This window comes from Narcine bancroftii, chromosome 9 (genome assembly GCF_036971445.1).
Source record: "Narcine bancroftii isolate sNarBan1 chromosome 9, sNarBan1.hap1, whole genome shotgun sequence".
NCBI classification, from domain to species: domain Eukaryota; kingdom Metazoa; phylum Chordata; class Chondrichthyes; order Torpediniformes; family Narcinidae; genus Narcine; species Narcine bancroftii.
In genome coordinates, this window is record NC_091477.1 from 70,910,761 (window position 1) to 70,926,723 (window position 15,963).

The window sequence follows — 15,963 nt, forward strand, 5'->3', positions numbered from 1 at the left end:
AAGACAAATCAACTTGAGCATTTACAATGTACAATTTGAGGTGCGTAATACTGCAGTAATTAAAAAGCTGTACTGAACCATGTGCTGAACACTTTACAGTATGAACTTCCACAGTGTCTGCATACTGATAAATGATACAGAATTTTTTAAATTTAAATTTAGGCATGCAGCACAGTTGCAGGCCATTTCAGCCCACAAGTCCAGGCCGCTCAATTACACCCCATTAAATTACAAACCCTGGTACATTTTGAACAGTAGGAGGAAACTGGAGCTCCCGGGGAAAACCCACGGAGACACAAGGAGAACGTACAAACTTCTTACATTCAGCACAGGATTCGAATCCAGGTCCTGATCGCTGGCGCTGTAACAGCACTGCGCTAACCACTACACTAACCGTGCCACCCGAAGGACCACGTAAACATGATACAGAATTAATCACATGAACATGTGATGCAGAATGGATCACGTGAACACATGATATAGAATGGATCACACGAACACATAATACAGAATGGACTACACAGATGACTTGATCTCAGGAGACTTCAAAAAGTTCAGAACAGTATTGAGAGCACTGAGGGGCATGACCTCTCAACTCCAAGCCTCTGGGTCACTACTCTGTGGGTCTGTCCTGCCAGCTGGATACCACATAACCAAGTTCCTGGGACATCAGCTGAAAAATGTGCTTCCTAATTTGTTTAAGACAGGCTGTGAATTAGCACCTGGTCCAACTATGTTGATGAGATGGCCAAAAGAGTGCACCAGCTCTTCGACTTTCTCCGAAGCCTGAGAGTCATTAGCATATCCTCCATCCCCTGATCACTTCTGCAGGGGAACCCCAGAAAGTATCCTGTCAGGGTACATAACTGCAGGGCAAGGGAACTGCTCTGTCTACGACTGAAAAACTGCAGAGAGTTGAGAACGCAGTTCAGACCGTCACACAAACCCCTCTCCCCTCCTTTGACTCCATCTACATTTCTTGCTGCATTGAAAAAGCAGCCAACATATTTAGGGGAGGCACTACATAAGCGTTGATGAGTGGACTGCTCACAAAATAAACGGCCTCACTGTGCCTCAGCACATGCGACAACAAATTTGAATTTGAACTTGAGCTCTGCCAACTTTGATGAAGGTCCGCCATTTTTTTTGCATACATACAAACATTATTCAACTACAACATGACAAACACAAAACACACATAGAGCTACAACTAAAACGAAAATCCAGCAAAACATAAGGCAACAAAACTGTGAGAAGCAGTAATTACGACCACCTCTCTATTACACAGCATTATACCTCAAATTAAAACATGATTTTCATCATAAACCAAACACGTGATCTGCTGGGAAGCCCATCATTCCCTAAACTTGGCCACCGTCCCCTCTGTCCCAGTACTGATACAAAATTCTCACAGTCTGTCCCAGTATGATCATGAATTCCCACAGTCTGTTACAGAATTAAGCCGTAGTTCCCACAGTCTGTCCCAGTACTGATCCGCAGTTCCCACAGTCTGTTCCTGAATTGATCTAGCGTTCACACAGTCTGTCCCATCACTGATTCTGGATTCCCACATTCTGTGCCAGTACTAATCCTGGGTTCCCACAGTCTGTTCCAGAATTGAACTGGAGTTTCTAGATTCTGTTCCAGAATTGATCCAGAGTTCCCACAGTCTGTTCCAGTACTGATCCTGGGATCCCACAGTCTGTCCCAGAAATGATCTGGAGTTCCCACAGTCTGTCCCAGAACTGATATTGGGTTCCCACAGTCTGTCGCAGTACTGATCCTGGGTTCCCACAGAATATTCCAGATTGATCAGGAATTCACACATTCTATGCTAGAACTGATAATGGGTTCCCACAGTCTGTCTCAGTATGATCATGAATTCCCACAGTCTGTTACAGAATTAAGCCGTAGTTCCAACAGTCTCTCCCAGTACTGATCCTGGGTTCCCTCGGTATATTCCAGATGGACCCAGAGTTCCCACATTCTGTGCCAGGATTGACCCTGGGTTCCCACAGTCTGTCCCAGAACTGATCTGGAGATCCTAGAGTCTGTTCCAGAATTGACCCAGAGTTCCCAATATCAGTCCCAGTACAGATTCTGGGTTCCCAAAGTCAGTCCCAGTACTGATCCTGGCTTCCCACAGTATGTTCCAGATTGATCCAGAGTTACCGCATTCTGTGCCAGTACTGATCCTGGATTCCCACTAACTGTTCCAGAATTGATCTGAAGTTCCCACAGTTTTTCCCAGTACTAATTCTGGTTTCCCACAGTCCATCCCAGTACTGATCCTGTGTTCCAGCAGTCTGTCCCAGAATTGATCCGGAGTCCCAACAGTCTGTCCCATTACTGATGCTGGGTTCCCACAGTCTATCGCTGTACGGATGTTGGGTTCCAACAGTCTGTTCCAGAATTGATCTGGAGTCCCCACAGTCTGTCCGAGTACTGATACTGAGTTCCCACAGTCTATTCCAGAATTCATTCTGTGTTCCCTTTAGTGTCTTGCTTTACTGATTCTGGGTTTCCACAGTCTATCGCTGTACTGATGTTGGGTTCCCACAGTCTGTTCCAGAATTGATCTGGAGTCCCCACTGTCTGTCCAAGTACTGATCCTGAGTTCCCACAATCTATTCCAGAATTCATCCAGTGTTCCCATTAGTTTCTCGCATTACTGATTCTGGGTTCCCACATACTGTCCCAGTACTGATCCTGAGTTCCCACAGTTTGTCCCAGAAATAATTCTGGGTTCCGACTCCCACAGTCTATTCCAGAATTCATCCAGTGTTCCCATTAGTTTCTCGCATTACTGATTCTGGGTTGCCACAGACTGTCCCAGTACTGAATTTGGGTTCCCACAGTCTGTCCCCGAACTGATTCTGGGTTCTGACAGTCTGTCACAGAATTGATCTGGAGTTCTCACAGTCTGTCAAATGCCTGAATCTGGGTTCCCACAGTCTGTCCCAGTATTGATCTTGAGTTCCCACAGTCTGTTCCAGAATTGATCTGCAGTTCCCACAGTCTTTCCCAGTTCTGATGTTGGGTTCCCACAGTATGTCCCAGTGCTGATCCTGGGTTCCTGCAGTCTGTCCCAGTACAGATCCTGGGTTCCCACAGCCTGTCCCAGTACTGATGCTGGGTTCCCACAGTCTGTCCCTGAATTGATCTGGGGCTCCAACACTCTGTCCGAGAATTGATTTGGGGCTCCCTCGGTCTGTCCCAGAATAGATCCGGACTTCCCACAGTCTGTACCAGAATTCATCTGGATTTCCCACAGTCTGTCCCAGTACTGATCAAGGTTTCTCACAGTATGTTCCAGAATTGATCCAAAGTTCCAACCGTCTGTTCCAGAATTGATTCTGGGTTCACACATTCTGTCCCAGTACTGATTCTGTCTTCCCACAGTCTGTCCCAGAATTTATCAGGAGTTCCGTGAGTCAGTTCCAGAATTGATCTGGAGTTCCCACAGTCTGTTGGGTTCCCACAGAATATTCCAGATTGATCCAGAGTTCCCACATTCTGTGCCATTACTGATCCAGAGTTAACCCAGTCTGTACAAGAATTGATCGGGTGTTTCCACATTCTGTCCCAGAATTAATATGGAGTTCCGAGATTCTGTTCCATAATTGATCCGGAGTTCGCACAGTCTGTCCCAGTACTGATCCTGGGTTCCCACAGAATATTCTAGATTGATCCAGTGTTCCCACATTCTGTGCCAGTACTGATTCAGAGTTAACACAGTTTGTACAAGAATTGATCGGGTGTTCCCACATTCTGTCCTAGAATTGATCTGGGTTCCGACAGTCTGTCCCATTACTGATCCTGGATTTCCACAGTCTGTCCCATTGCTGATGTTGGGTTCCCACAGTCTGTTCCAGAATTGATCTGGTGTTCCCACAATCTGTCCCAGTACTGATCCTGGGTTCCCGCAGTATATTCCAGAATTCACCCAGTGTTCACATTAGTTTCTCGCATTACTGATTCTGGCTTCCCACAGTCTGTCCCAGAATTGATCCTGAGTTCCCACAGTTTGTCCCAGAAGTGATTCTGGGTTCCAACAGTCTGTTCCAGAATTGATCCGGAGTTCCCACAGTCTGTCTAAGTCCTGAATCTGGGTTCCCATAGTCTGTCGCCAACTGATTCTGGGTTCTAAAAGTTTGTTTCAGGATTGGTCCAGAGTTCCCACGGACTGTCCCAGTCCTGATTCTGGGTTCCCACAGTCTGTTCCAGAACGGATCTGGAGTTCCAACAGTCTGTCCAAGTACTGATCCTGGGTTCCCACAGTCTGTCCAAGTCCTGAATCTGGGTTCCCACAGTTTGTCCGAGAAGTGATTCTGGGTTCCAACAGTCTGTCCCAGAATTGATGTGGAGTTCCCACAGTCTGTCCAAGACCGGAATCTGGGTTCCCGCAGTCTGTTCCAGAATTGATCCAGAGTTCCCACAGTCTGTCCCATTACTGATGCTGGGTTCCCACAGTAAGTTCCAGAATTGATCTGGAGTTCGCATTGTCTGTCCGAGTACTGATCCTGTTCCAGAATTCATCCAGTATTCCCATTAGTTTCTCACATTACTGATTCTGGGTTCCCACAGTCTGTCCCAGAATTGATCTTGGGTTCCCACAACTACCCAAGTACTGATCTTGGTTCCCACAGACTGCCCCAGAATTGATCCGGAGTTCCCACAGTCTTTCCCAGAAGTGATTCTGGTTTTCAACAGTATGTACCAGAATTGATCTGGAGTTCCCACAGTCTGTCCCCGACTTGACTCTGGTTTCTGACAGTCTGTCCCAGAATTGATCTGGAGTTCGAAAGTCTGTCCCAGTCCTGAATCTGGGTTCCCACAGTCTGTTCCAGAATTGATGCAGGGTTTCCACAGTCTGGCCCGAATTGATACTGAGTTCCCACAATCTGTCCCAGTACATATCCTGGGTTCCCACAGTTTGTCCCAGTACTGATCCTGCATTCCTTAAGTCTGTCCCAGAAATGATCGGGAATTCCCAGAGTCTATACCAGATTTGATCCGGAGATCTCACAGTCTGTCCCAGTACTACACTCTGTACAAGAATTGATCCCCAGGATCCCACAGTCTGTCCCAGAATTGATCCAGGGATCCCACAGTCTGTCCTAGTACTGATCCTGGTTTCCCACAGTCTGTCCAAAAATTGATCTGGGGATCCCACATTCTGTCCCAGAATTGATCCGGGGATCCCACATTCTGTCCCAGAATTGCTCCAGGGATCTGAAAGTCTGTCCCAGAATTGATCGAGAGTTCCCACAATCTTTACCAGAATTCATCTGGATTTCTCACAGTTTTTCCCAATACTGATCCTGGTTTCCCACAGTATGTTCCAGAATTGATCCAGAGTTCTGACAGTATGCTCCAGAATTTATCCGGAGTTCCCACAGTCTGTCCCAGTACTGATGCTTGGTTCCCACCGGATGTTCCAGAATTAACCCAGATTTCCCACAATCTGTACCAGAATTAATCCAATGTTCCCACAGTCTTCCGCAGTATTGATCCCAGGTTCCTGATGTCTGTCCGAATACTGATTTTGGGTTCCCACATTCTATTCCTGAATTGATCTTGAGTTCCCACAGTCTGTTCCAGTATGGATTCTGAGTTCCGGCAGTCTGTCCCGGTATTGATCCTGGGTTCCCGCAGTCTGTCCCAGTACAGATTCCGGTGTCCCACATTCTGTCCCAGTACTGATACTGGGGTTTGACTGTCAGTCTCAGAATTGATCCGGAGTTCAAACAGTCTGTCTCACTAGTGATCCTTGGGTCCACGACCTGTTCCAGAATTGATCTGCAGTTCCCACAATCTGTCCCAGAACTGATTCTGCGTTCCCACAGACTGTACCAGAATTGATCTGGAGTTCCAACAGCCTGTCCCAGTACTGATCTTGGGTTCCCACAGTCTGTTCCTGAATTGATCCTGGTTTCCCCACAGGCTGTCCCAATATTGATCCTGGACTCCCACAGTCTTTCCCAGAATTGATCCAGAGTTCCCACAGTCTGTACCAGAATTGATCTGGATTTCCCACATTCTCTCCCAATACTGACCCTGGTTTCTCACAGCATGTTCCAGAATTGATCCAGAGTTCTGACAGTCTGTTCCAGAATTGATCTGGAGTCCACACAGTCTGTTCTTGTACTGATGCTGGGTTGGAACTGCATGTTCCAGAATTGATCCGAATTTCCCACAGACTGTTCCTGAATTGATCTAGGGTTCCCACAGTCTGTCCCAGAATTGATCCGGGGCTCCCACTGTCTCTCCCAGAATTGATCCCGAGTTCCCACAGTCTGTACCAGAATTCATCTGGATTTCCCACAGTCTGTCCCAGTACTGATTCCGGTGTCCCAAAGTCTGTCTGATGACTGATTCTGGGTTCCCACAGTCTGTTACTGAATTGTTCTTGAGTTCCCACAGTCTGTTACTGAATTGTTTTCAAGTTCCCACAGTCCGTCCCAGTACTGATGCTTGGTTCCCACCAGATGTTCCAGAATTGATCCAGATTTCCCACCGTTTGTTCCAGAATTGATCCTGGGTTACCACAATCTGTTCCAGCATTTATCTGGAATTCCGACAATCTGTACCAGAATTAATCCAGAGTTCCCGCAGTCTGTCCCAGTACTGATCCCAGGTTCCCGCAGTCTGTCTGTGCACTGATTCTGGGTTCCCACGGTCTGTTCCTGAATTGATCTTGAGTTCCCACAGTCTGTCCCAGTACTGATCTAGGGTTCCCACAATCTCTTCAAAAATTGATCTGGAGTTACCACTGTCTGTCCCATCACTGATTCTGGGTACCCACAGGCTGTCCCATTACTGATCACAGGATCCCGCAGTCTGTCCGTGTACTGATCCTGGGTTCCCATAGTCTGTCCCAGTACTGATCCTGGGTTCCCGCAGTCTGTCCTAGTAATAATCCCAGGTTTCCTCAGTCTGTCCGAGTACTGATTCTGGGTTCACACAGCCTGTTCCTGAATTGACTCGAGTTCCCACAGTCTACTCTAGTACTGATTCTGTGTTCCCACTGTCTGTCCCATTACTGATCGTGGGTTGCCGCAGTCTGTCCCAGTACAAATCCTGGGTTCCCGCAATCTGTTCCAGAATTCATCCAGAGGTCCCACAATTTCTCCCAGTACTGATTCATGGTTCCCACCAGCTGTCCCAGAATTGATCTGGAGTTCCAGCAGTCTAACCCAGAAGTGATTCTGGGTTCCGACAGTCTGTCCCAGAATTGATCTGGAGTTCCCACAGTCTGTCCCACTCCTGAATCTGGGTTCCCACAGTCTGTCCCAGAAATGATTGGGAGTTCCCTCAGTCTATTCCAGAATAGATTTAGATTTCCCTCAGTCTGTCCCAGTACTGATCCTGGGCTCCCACAGTCTGCACAAGAATTGATCCGGGGTTCCCACAGACTGTCCCAGATTTGATCATGGGTTCCCACAGTCTGCCCAAGTACTGTTTCTGGTTTCCTACAGTCTGTCCCAGTCCTGAATCTGGGTTCCCACAGTCTGTTCCAGAATTGATCCAGGGATCCCACAGTCTGGCCCAGAATTGATGCTGGGTTCCCATAGTCTGTTGCAGTACTGATGATGGGTTCCCACTATTTGTTCCAGGATTGATCTCGATTTACCACAGTCTATCCCATGACTGATTCAGGGTTACCACAGTCTGTCCCAGTACAGATCCTGGTTTCCCACAGTCTGTCCCAGTACTGATGCTGGGTTCCCACAGTCTGTCCCTGAATTGATCTGGGGCTCCCACATTCTGTCCGAGAATTGATTTGGGGCTCCCTCGGTCTGTCCCAGAATAGATCCAGACTTCCCACAGTCTGTAAAAGAATTCACCTGGATTTCCCACAGTCTGTCCCAGTACTGATCAAGGTTTACCACAGTATGTTCCAGAATTGATCCAAAGTTCCAACCGTCTGTCCCAGAATTGATTCTGGGTTCACACATTCTGTTCCAGTACTGATTCTGGCTTCCCACAGTCTGTAACAGAATTTATCAGGAGTTCCTTGAGTCAGTTCCAGAATTGATCTGGAGTTCCCACAGTTTTTCCAAGTCCCAAATCTGGGTTCACACAGTCTGTCCCAGAATTTATCAGGAGTTCCTTGAGTCAGTTCCAGAATTGATCTGGAGTTCCCACAGTTTCTCCAAGTCCCGAATCTGGGTTCCCACAGTCTGTCCCAGTACCGATGATGGCTTCCCTCAGTCTGTTCCAGAATTGATCCAGTGTTTCCACAGTCTGGCCCAGAATTGATCCTGGGTTCCCATAGTCTGTCCCAGTACTGATGATGGGTTCCCACCATCTGTTCCAGGATTGATCTCGAGTTACCACAGTCTATCCCGTTACTGATTCAGGTTTCCACAGTCTGTCCCAGTACTGATCCTGGTTTCCCATAGTCTATCCAATACTGATCCAGTGTTCCCATAGTCTGTTCCTATATTGGACTCGAGTTCCCAGAATCTGTACCAGAATAGATCCAGAGTTCCCACAGTCTGTCCCAGTACTGATCCTGGTTTCAAACAGTCTGTTGAAGAATTGATCCGGGGCTCCCACAGTCTGTCCCAGAATTGATCTGCAGTTCCCAGGGTCTGTTGCAGAATTGACCCGGAGTTCCCACAGTCTGTTCCAGAATTGATTCTGGGTTCACACATTCTTTTCCAATACTGATACTGGCTTTCCACAGTCTGTCCCAGAATTTATCGGGAGTTCCTCGAGTCGGTTCCAGAATTGATTTGGAGTTCCCACAGTCTGTTGGGTTCCCACAGAATATTCCAGGTTTATCCAGAGTTTCCACAGTCTGACCCACTACTGACCCTGGGTTCCCACAGTCTGTCCGAGTACAGATCCTGGGTTCCCACAGTCTATCCCAGTACTGATTCTGGGTTCCCACAGTCTGTTCCAGAATTGATCAGGATTTCCCAAAGTCTGTCCGAGTACTGATACTGAGTTCCCACAGTCTATTCCAGAATTCAACCAGTGTTCCCATTAGTTTCTCGCATTACTGATTCTGGGTTCCCACAGTCTGTCCCCAAACTGATTCTGGGTTCTGACAATTGGTCCCAGAATTGATCTGGTGTTCCCACAGTTTCTCCAAGTCCAAAATCTGGGTTCCCACTGTCTGTCCCATTACTGATCGTGGGTTGCCGCAGTCTGTCCCAGTACAAATCCTGGGTTCCCACAATCTGTTCCAGAATTCATCCAGAGGTCCCACAATTTCTCCCAGTACTGATTCTTGGTTCCCACCAGCTGTCCCAGAATTGATCTGGAGTTCCAGCAGTCTATCCCAGAAGTGATTCTGGGTTCCGACAGTCTGTCCCAGAATTGATCTGGAGTTCCCACAGTCTGTCCCACTCCTGAATCTGGGTTCCCACAGTCTGTCCCAGAAATGATTGGGAGTTCCCTCAGTCTATTCCAGAATAGATCTAGATTTCCCTCAGTCTGTCCCAGTACTGATCCTGGGCAAGAATGCACAATCCAGTCTGCACAAGAATTGATCCGGGGTTCCCACAGACTGTCCCAGATTTGATCATGGGTTCCCACAGTCTGCCCAAGTACTGTTTCTGGTTTCCTACAGTCTGTCCCAGTCCTGAATCTGGGTTCCCACAGACTGTTCCAGAATTGATGCAGGGTTTCCACAGTCTAGCCCAGAATTGATACTGAGTTCTCACAGTCTGTCCCAGTACATATCCTGGGTTCCCACAGTCTGTCCCAATACTGATCCTGCATTCCTTAATTCTGTCCCAGAAATGATCGGGAATACCCAGAGTCTATACCAGATTTGATCCGGAGATCTCACAGTCTGTCCTGGTACTACAGTCTGTACAAGAATTGATCCCCAGGTTCCCACAGTCTGTTCCAGAATTGATCCAGGGATCCCACAGTCTGGCCCAGAATTGATGCTGGGTTCCCATAGTCTGTTGCAGTACTGATGTTGGGTTCCCACAGTCTGTTCCAGAATTGATCTGGCATCCCCACAGTCTATCCCAGTTCTGATTCTGGGTTTCCACAGTCTGTCCCCAAACTGATTCTGGGTTCTGACAGTAGGTCCCAGAATTGATCTGGAGTTCCCACAGTTCCTCCAAGTCCAAAATCTGGGTTCCCACAGTCTGTCCCAGTACTGAGGATGGGTTCCCTCAGTCTGTTCCAGAATTGATCCAGTGTTTCCACAGTCTGGCTCAGAATTGATCCTGGGTTCCCATTGTGTGTCCCAGTACTGATGAAGGGTTCCCACCATCTGTTCCAGGATTGATCTCGAGTTACCACAGTCTATCACATTACTGATTCAGGGTTACCACAGTCTGTCCAAGTACTGATCCTGGGTTCCAATTGTCTATCCAGTACTGATCCTGTGTTCCCATAGTCTGTTCCTATATTGATCTCGAGTTCCCAGAATCTGTACCAGAATATATCCAGGGTTCCCACAGTCTGACCCAGTAATTTTCCCAGGTTTCAGCAGTCTGTCCAAGTACTGATTTTGGGTTCGCTCAGTCTGGCCCTGAATTGATCTCAAGTTCCCACAGTCTGACCCAGTACTGATCCTGGGTTCCCACAGTCTGTCCAAGAATTGATCTGGAGTTCCCACAGTCTGTTCCAGAATTGATTCTGGGTTCACACATACTGTCCCAGTACTGATCCTGAGTTCCCACAGTTTGTCCCAGAAATAATTCTGGGTTCCGACTCCCACAGTCTATTCAAGAATTCATCTAGTGTTCCCATTAGTTTCTTGCATTACTGATTCTGGGTTGACACAGACTGTCCCAGTACTGAATTTGGGTTCCCACAGTCTGTCCCCGAACTGATTCTGGGTTCTGACAGTCTGTCCCAGAATTGATCTGCAGTTCACACAGTGTGCCAAAGTTCTGATTCTGGGTTCCCACAGTCTGTCCCAGTACTGATCTTGAGTTCCTGCAGTCTGTCCCAGTACTGATTCCTTTGTTCCCACAGTCTGTCCCAGTACTGATTCCTTTGTTCCCACAGTCTGTCCCCAAACTGATTCTGGGTTCTGACAGTTGATCCCAGAATTGATCTGGAGTTCCCAGTTTCTCCAAGTCCAGAATCTGGGTTCCCACAGTCTGTCCCAGTACTGATGATGGGTTCCCTCAGTCTGTTCCAGAATTGATCCAGGGTTTCCACAGTCTGGCCCAGAATTGATCCTGGGTTCCCATAGTCTGTCTCAGTACTGATGATGGATTCCCTCCATGTGTTCCAGGATTGATCTCGAGTTACCACAGTCTATCCCATTACTGATTCAGGGTTCCCACAGTCTGTCCCAGTACTGATTCTGGGTTCCCACAGTCTGTCCCAGTACTGATCCTGGGTTCTAACAGTCTGTTCCAGAATTGATCTGGAGTTCCCAAAGTCTGTCCAATTACTGAAGCTGGGTTTCCACAGCCTGTCGCAGTACTGATGTTGGGTTTGCCACAGTCTGTTCCAGAATTGATCTGGCATCCCCACAGTCTGTCCAAGTACTAATACTGAGTTCCCACAGTCTATTCCAGAATTCATCCAGTGTTCCCATTAGTTTCTCGCATTACTGATTCTGAGTTCCCACAGACTTTCCCAGAACTGAAGATGGGTTCCCTCAGTCTCTTCCAGAATTGACCCTGGGTTCCCACAGTCTGTCCCAGTACTGATTCTGGGTTCCCACAGTCTGTCCCAGTACTGATACTGGTTTCCCACAGTCTGTTCCAGAATTAATCAGGAGTTCCCAAAATCTGTCCCATTACTGATGCTGGGTTCCCACAGTCTATCGCTGTACGGATGTTGGGATCCAACAGTCTGTTTAGGAATTCATTCTGTGTTCCCATTAGTGTCTTGCTTTACTGATTCTGGGTTTCCACAGTCTATCGCTGTACTGATGTTGGGTTCCAACAGTCTGTTCCAGAATTGATCTGGAGTCCCCACAGTCTGTCCGAATACTGATCCTGAGTTCCCACAGTCTATTCCAGAATTCATCCAGGTTTCCCATTAGTGTCTCGCATTACTGATTCTGGGTTCCCACATACTGTCCCAGTACTGATCCTGAGTTCCCACAGTTTGTCCCAGAAATAATTCTGGGTTCCGACTCCCACAGTCTATTCCAGAATTCATCCAGGTTTCCCATTAGTGTCTCGCATTACTGATTCTGGGTTCCCACATACTGTCCCAGTACTGATCCTGAGTTCCCACAGTTTGTCCCAGAAATAATTCTGGGTTCCGACTCCCACAGTCTATTCCAGAATTCATCCAGTGTTCCCATTAGTGTCTAGCATTACTGATTCTGGGTTCCCGCAGTCTATCGCTGTACTGATGTTGGGTTCCAACAGTCTGTTCCAGAATTGATCTGGAGTCCCCACAGTCTGTCCGAATACTGATCCTGAGTTCCCACAGTCTATTCCAGAATTCATCCAGGTTTCCCATTAGTGTCTCGCATTACTGATTCTGGGTTCCCACATACTGTCCCAGTACTGATCCTGAGTTCCCACAGTTTGTCCCAGAAATAATTCTGGGTTCCGACTCCCACAGTCTATTCCAGAATTCATCCAGGTTTCCCATTAGTGTCTCGCATTACTGATTCTGGGTTCCCGCAGTCTATCGCTGTACTGATGTTGGGTTCAAACAGTCTGTTCCAGAATTGATCTGGAGTCCCCACAGTCTGTCCAAGTACTGATCCTGAGTTCCCACAATCTATTCCAGAATTCATCCAGTGTTCCCATTAGTTTCTCGCATTACTGATTCTGGCTTCCCACAGTCTGTCCCAGAATTTATCCTGAGTTCCCACAGTTTGTCCCAGAAGTGATTCCGGGTTCCAACAGTCTGTTCCAGAATTGATCCGGAGTTCCCACAGTCTGTCTACATCCTGAATCTAGGTTCCCATAGTCTATTGCCAACTGATTCTGGGTTCTAAAAGTCTGTTCCAGGATTGATCCAGAGTTCCCACAGTCTGTCCCAGTCCTGATTCTGGGTTCCCACAGTCTGTTCCAGAATTGATCTGGAGTACCCACAGTCTGTCCAAGTACTGATCATGGGTTCCCACAGTCTATCCAAGTCCTGAATCTGGGTTCCCACAGTTTGTCCGAGAAGTGATTCTGGGTTCCAACAGTCTGTCCCAGAATTGATGTGGAGTTCCCACAGTCTGTCCAAGACCGGAATCTGTGTTCCCACCGTGTGTTCCAGAATTGATCCAGAGTTCCCACAGTCTGTTCCATTACTGATGCTGGGTTCCCACAGTCTGTTCCAGAATTGATGTAGGGTTTCCACAGTCTGGCCCAGAATTGATACTCAGTTCCCACAGTCTGTCCCAGTACATATCCTAGGTTCCCACAGTTTGTCCCAGTACTGATCCTGCATTCCTTAAGTCTGTGCCAGATATGATCGGGAATTCCCAGAGTCTATACCAGATTTGATCCGGAGATCTCACAGTCTGTCCCAGTACTACAGTCTGTACAAGAATAGATCCCCAGGTTCCCACAGTCTGTCCCAGAATTGATCCACAGATCCCACAGTCTGACCTAGTTCTGATCCTGGTTTCCCACAGTCTGTCCAAAAATTGATCTGAGGATCCCACAGTCTTTCCCAGAATTGATCTGGGGATCCCACAGTCTGTTCCAGAATTGATCTGTCCAAGTACTGATCCTGGGTTCCCACAGTCTATCCAAGTCCTGAATCTGGGTTCCCACATTTTGTCCGAGAAGTGATTCTGGGTTCCAACAGTCTGTCCCAGAATTGATGTGGAGTTCCCACAGACTGTCGAAGACCGGAATCTGTGTTCCCACCATCTGTTCCAGAATTGATCCAGAGTTCCCGCAGTCTATCGCTGTACTGATGTTGGGTTCTAACAGTCTGTTCCAGAATTGATCTGGAGTCCCCACAGTCTGTCCGAGTACTGATCCTGAGTTCCCACAATCTATTCCAGAATTCATCCAGTGTTCCCATTAGTTTCTCGCATTACTGATTCTGGGTTGCCACAGACTGTCCCAGTACTGAATTTGCGTTCACAAAATATGTCCCTGAACTCATTCTGGGTTCTGACAGTCTGTCCCAGAATTCATCTGGAGTTCCCACAGTCTGTCAATGTCCTGAATCTGGGTTCCCACAGTCTGTCCCAGTACTGATCTTGAGTTCCCACAGTCTGTTCCAGAATTGATCTGGAGTTCGCACAGTCTATCCCAGTTCTGATGTTGGGTTCCCACAGTCTGTCCCAGTACTGATGCTGGGTTCCCACAGTCCATAACTGAATTAATCTGGGGCTCCCACACTCTGTCTGAGAATTGATTTGGGGCTCCCTCGGTCTGTCCCAGAATAGATCCGGACTTCCCACAGTCTGTACCAGAATTCATCTGGATTTCCCACAGTCTGTCCCAGTACTGATCAAGGTTTTCCACAGTATGTTCCAGAATTGATCCAAAGTTCCAACCGCCTGTTCCAGAATTGATTCTGGGTTCACACAGTCTGTCCCAGTACTGATTCTGGCTTCCCACAGTCTGTCCCAGAATTTATCATGAGTTCCTTGAGTCAGTTCCAGAATTGATCTGGAGTTCCCACAGCCTGTTGGGTTCCCACAGAATATTCCAGATTGATCCAGAGTTCCCACATTCTCTGCCATTACTGATCCAGAGTTAACACAGTCTGTACAGGAATTGATCGGGTGTTCCCACATTCTGTCCCAGAATTAATCTGGAGTTCTGAGATTCTGTTCCATAATTGATCGGGAGTTCGCACAGTCTGTCCCAGTACTGATCCTGGGTTCCCACAGAATATTCCAGATTGATCCATAGTTCCCACATTCTGTGCCAGTACTGATCCAGAGTTAACACAGTTTGTACAAGAATTGATCGGGTGTTCCCACATTCTGTCCCAGAATTGATCTGGGTTCCGACAGTCTGTCCCATTATTGATACTGGATTTCCACAGTCTGTCCCAGTACTGATGTTGGGTTCCCACAGTCTGTTCAAGAATTGATCTGGAGTTCCCACAATCTGTCCCAGTACTGATCCAGGGTTCCCACAGTATATTCCAGAATTCATCCAGTGTTCCCATTAGTTTCTTGCATAACTGATTCTGGCTTCCCACAGTCTGTCCCAGAATTGATCCTGAGTTCCCACAGTTTGTCCCAGAAATGATTCTGGGTTCCAACAGTCTGTTCCAGAATTGATCCGGAGTTCCCACAGTCTGTCTAAGTCCTGAACCTAGGTTCCCATAGTCTGTCACCAACTGATTCTGGGTTCTAAAAGTCTGTTCCAGGATTGATCCAGAGTTCCCACAGTCTGTCCCAGTCCTGATTCTGGGTTCTCACAGTCTGTTCCAGAATTGATCTGGAGTTCCCACAGTCTGTCCAAGTACTGATCATGGGTTCCCACAGTCTATCCATGTCCTGAATCTGGGTTCCCACAGTTTGTCCGAGAAGTGATTCTGGGTTCCAACAGTCTGTCCCAGAATTGATCTGGGGATCCCACAGTCTGTCCTAGTACTGATCCTAGTTTCCCACAGTCTGTCCAAAAATTGATCTGAGGATCCCACAGTCTGTCCTTAAATTGATCTGGGGATCCCACAGTCTGTCCTAGAATTGATCCGGGGACCCCACATTCTGTCCCAGAATTGATCTGGGGATCCCACAGTCTGTCCCAGAATTGATCTGGGGATCCCACAGTCTGTCCCAGAATTGATCTGGGGATCCCACAGTCTGTTCCAGAATTGATCTTGTGTTCCCACAGTCTGTCCAAGTACTGATCCTGGGTTCCCACAGTCTGTCCCAGTACCGATGATGGCTTCCCTCAGTCTGTTCCAGAATTGATCCAGTGTTTCCACAGTCTGGCCCAGAATTGATCCTGGGTTCCCATAGTCTGTCCCAGTACTGATGATGGGTTCCCACCATCTGTTCCAGGATTGATCTCGAGTTACCACAGTCTATCCCGTTACTGATTCAGGTTTCCACAGTCTGTCCCAGTACTGATCCTGGTTTCCCATAGTCTA

General features: G+C 47.7%; 1 protein-coding gene across 1 annotated transcript in view; it reads right to left on the minus strand.

Moving 5' to 3' along the window:
• The window catches only part of LOC138742261 (unconventional myosin-VIIa-like), a 187,835-nt gene that overhangs the window by 9,472 nt on the left and 162,400 nt on the right, over positions 1-15,963 (minus strand). The window lies entirely within an intron of this gene.